At 41.7% G+C, this 4,165-nt stretch overlaps 1 non-coding gene across 1 annotated transcript; it reads left to right on the top strand.

The window, feature by feature from the left end:
- Positions 1–375: 375 nt before the first annotated feature.
- TRNAV-CAC (transfer RNA valine (anticodon CAC)) lies at positions 376–448 on the top strand. Its single transcript has one exon. It is a non-coding gene; the product is annotated as a tRNA-Val (tRNA).
- Positions 449–4,165: the final 3,717 nt, after the last annotated feature.

The raw sequence follows: 4,165 nt of genomic DNA, 5'->3' as shown, positions 1-4,165 counted from the left end.
ATTGGCTTTTGAGAGGTAAGAGGATTTTGAGGGCTCGTTGGTCTAGGGGTATGATTCTCGCTTTGGGTGCGAGAGGTCCCGGGTTCAAAGCCCGGACGAGCCCTTTTCTTGGTACTCTTTTCAAGTTGTTTTGAAGTTTGCGTTTCAAAGCCAACATCAATTTTTTCTTTGCAGTAGTGGATAATTCTTTGCTAGAGTCTCATGCTTCAGCCCTGCCCAGTCTGAGCTAATACCAAACATCTGGTCTTGCATGGCATGTACGAGCGTTCAGCTAGGGATGTCGGGCAGGTTGCATGAATTAAATCTAAAGCCAGAGGCCCATGGAATAGCCAGTTCGGAGCAGTTTCATTACAGAAAAATCAACTGTAGGTATCTGTTTCTGTAGTGTAGTGGTTATCACGTTCGCCTCACACGCGAAAGGTCCCCGGTTCGAAACCGGGCAGAAACAGTTGTTATATTGTGTTGGCTACAATGTTGATAGGTGCCGTTTTGCCATGGAATTGTCCAAGCCCTGAAGATTATTTCATGCAATCTCGTTCCAAGAAAGGGAATTCTCTCAAAACACTAAAGTAATCGGCGTGTGGATGTATCTGTTGGTTCTCAGACCTTGCTTTCAAAAGAGCCCTGCAATCGGTTCGCTGCTCACCTAGAACAAGCATTAACATGAAGAATTGTTGGCACCAACAGGAATCTTATTTTAGTGGAGTGTTTCTGGCTTTGAGTGCAGAGGCCCTCGGCTCAATTCCAAGATGATCCTTCTCAAGGTGATGATACAAATGCATTGTCACCTTTACGTTTAATGTCAGAATCATTTATTTCCAGTTGGTGGTGTAAGAATGTTTGCAACAGTATGGCGATTTTTCCTAGCCATGCATGAATGAAAGCATATCACTCGCCTTTAGGTGTTTTTCTAATACATTGATATTTGCATCTTCCTTCCTAGCCTGCATGTTTGACTATCTTACAGGCTGCATGTAATAAGTATCACATCAGGGCCCTTCTTCTACTCAATTCACAACTGTTCTATCACGACATAGATAAGAAAGCTGCATCTGCTTTTGTTGTGTAGTGGTAATCAGGTTTGCCTGACGTGTGAAAGCCCCATGCTTTGAAAGTACACAGTAACAAAGAAACCGATGACTTTTATAAAAAGGTGTCATGTGTGTCTCTTACTTTGCACAAAAAGTGCCAGAGATGACTTCATTTGCAGTCACTTGAAAAGTAGGGATTCTCCAATAAATGGTAAATGGTTGAAACAAATCTGAAGAAATGCATGACATACCTGTGTGTGTGTGTGTACGCATGTATGTATATATAGGGAGAGAGAGAGCGTCAATATAAACAGACTTTATTTCAATCAAGCTGTCTTTTCTATCCTTCAGGAGCAGAATGTTCTGATCATCAGCGCTCCAGAATGTAGTGTTTTCTTGGCAAGCATCACATATTGTGATGTGTTAGCTAAAAGTTCCATATCCTACAGACTGATATATTCCTCTGTACTTGCACCTTGGGGATTCATCAAAACCTGGCATAATAAGCAGCTTTCTACTGCTCACAGACTGGACAGCGAAACAATTTAAAATATCCCAGAAAAAGAAAATAAGCATGCTTAATCAGAGCTTTCTGGACAGGAAGGACATTTGAGCAAGTGAGGAATAAGCACTGCTTTTGTTAATTTGCATAGGCAGAATAGAGACTTCTGGGAAAAGGCCGAAATTACAGACACAGAAAATGGCTGCATCTATAGAGAACGCTAAGAAGTGTTGCCAGCTTTTCCTCTGACCCTGGCCACTTTTACAAGCAATCCTATGATAGTCAGCAGGACCCACCCTAAAAAGGAAGGGGCATCCACTTGGACCCTTTCCACCTTTTCTAAGTCTCGCCTGATTGAGCACTGATTGAGCAGATAAGCACATGTAATTCTCATTTCAGAAAGGTATTGGTTAGCTTGCTGCTAGCAGCTCAGTTATGTTATGATGTTAGAGGCTATGCAAGGAATGCTTTAGTCCAGCGATATGCAGTTTTTATTGCGCCTTGCATTCAGCAGGAAGATCTTTAGCTTGAATCTGTGGCCTAGGTATTCACCTTGGTATTTCTATTGGCACAAAGTGAAGGAGTATTTGAGAGAAAATGCACAATGTGTTTCTTATGTTGTTATGAACAACTTGTTACTCTTTCTCATTAAGCTTCAGCCACTGCAGAAATATATAAATAAGGGCTGACTTCCTGTAAGACGTGTCCAAAGCTGGGACGAAATAAAAGGAGACACTTGTAAATGATAGTGCTATCGTTTGAGAAAGGGTAAGTTGAGACTGACTTTCATGCGTATTCACAGACCAAGCATCATAAAGATACCAGCATGATCTTCATTGCGGGCTTAGAGCCGGTATTGGCTTTTGAGAGGTAAGAGGATTTTGAGGGCTCGTTGGTCTAGGGGTATGATTCTCGCTTTGGGTGCGAGAGGTCCCGGGTTCAAATCGCGGACGAGCCCTTTTCTTGGTACTCTTTTCAAGTTGTTTTGAAGTTTGCGTTTCAAAGCCAACATCAATTTTTTCTTTGCAGTAGTGGATAATTCTTTGCTAGAGTCTCATGCTTCAGCCCTGCCCAGTCTGAGCTAATACCAAACATCTGGTCTTGCATGGCATGTACGAGCGTTCAGCTAGGGATGTCGGGCAGGTTGCATGAATTAAATCTAAAGCCAGAGGCCCATGGAATAGCCAGTTCGGAGCAGTTTCATTACAGAAAAATCAACTGTAGGTATCTGATTCTGTAGTGTAGTGGTTATCACGTTCGCCTCACACGCGAAAGGTCCCTGGTTCGAAACCGGGCAGAAACAGTTGTTATATTGTGTTGGCTACAATGTTGATAGGTGCCGTTTTGCCATGGAATTGTCCAAGCCCTGAAGATTATTTCATGCAATCTCGTTTCAAGAAAGGGAATTCTCTCAAAACACTAAAGTAATCGGCGTGTGGATGTATCTGTTGGTTCTCAGACCTTGCTTTCAAAAGAGCCCTGCAATCGGTTCGCTGCTCACCTAGAACAAGCATTAACATGAAGAATTGTTGGCACCAACAGGAATCTTATTTTAGTGGAGTGTTTCTGGCTTTGAGTGCAGAGGCCCTCGGCTCAATTCCAAGATGATCCTTCTCAAGGTGATGATACAAATGCATTGTCACCTTTACGTTTAATGTCAGAATCATTTATTTCCAGTTGGTGGTGTAAGAATGTTTGCAACAGTATGGCGATTTTTCCTAGCCATGCATGAATGAAAGCATATCACTCGCCTTTAGGTGTTTTTCTAATACATTGATATTTGCATCTTCCTTCCTAGCCTGCATGTTTGACTATCTTACAGGAAGCATGTAATAAGTATCACATCAGGGCCCTTCTTCTACTCAATTCACAACTGTTCTATCACGACATAGATAAGAAAGCTGCATCTGCTTTTGTTGTGTAGTGGTAATCAGGTTTACCTGACGTGTGAAAGCCCCATGCTTTGAAAGTACACAGTAACAAAGAAACCGATGACTTTTATAAAAAGGTGCCATGTGTGTCTCTTACTTTGCACAAAAAGTGCCAGAGATGACTTCATTTGCAGTCACTTGAAAAGTAGGGATTCTCCAATAAATGGTAAATGGTTGAAACAAATCTGAAGAAATGCATGACATACCTGTGTGTGTGTGTGTACGCATGTATGTATATATAGGGAGAGAGAGAGCGTCAATATAAACAGACTTTATTTCAATCAAGCTGTCTTTTCTATCCTTCAGGAGCAGAATGTTCTGATCATCAGCGCTCCAGAATGTAGTGTTTTCTTGGCAAGTATCACATATTGTGATGTGTTAGCTAAAAGTTCCATATCCTACAGACTGATATATTCCTCTGTACTTGCACCTTGGGGATTCATCAAAACCTGGCATAATAAGCAGCTTTCTACTGCTCACAGACTGGACAGCGAAACAATTTAAAATATCCCAGAAAAAGAAAATAAGCATGCTTAATCAGAGCTTTCTGGACAGGAAGGACATTTGAGCAAGTGAGGAATAAGCACTGCTTTTGTTAATTTGCATAGGCAGAATAGAGACTTCTGGGAAAAGGCCGAAATTACAGACACAGAAAATAACTGCATCTATAGAGAACGCTAAGAAGTGTTGGCAGCTTTTCC

Source organism: Triturus cristatus, chromosome 8 (genome assembly GCF_964204655.1).
Source record: "Triturus cristatus chromosome 8, aTriCri1.1, whole genome shotgun sequence".
NCBI lineage: Eukaryota > Metazoa > Chordata > Amphibia > Caudata > Salamandridae > Triturus > Triturus cristatus.
This window is presented reverse-complemented; position numbering and strand designations above follow the sequence as displayed.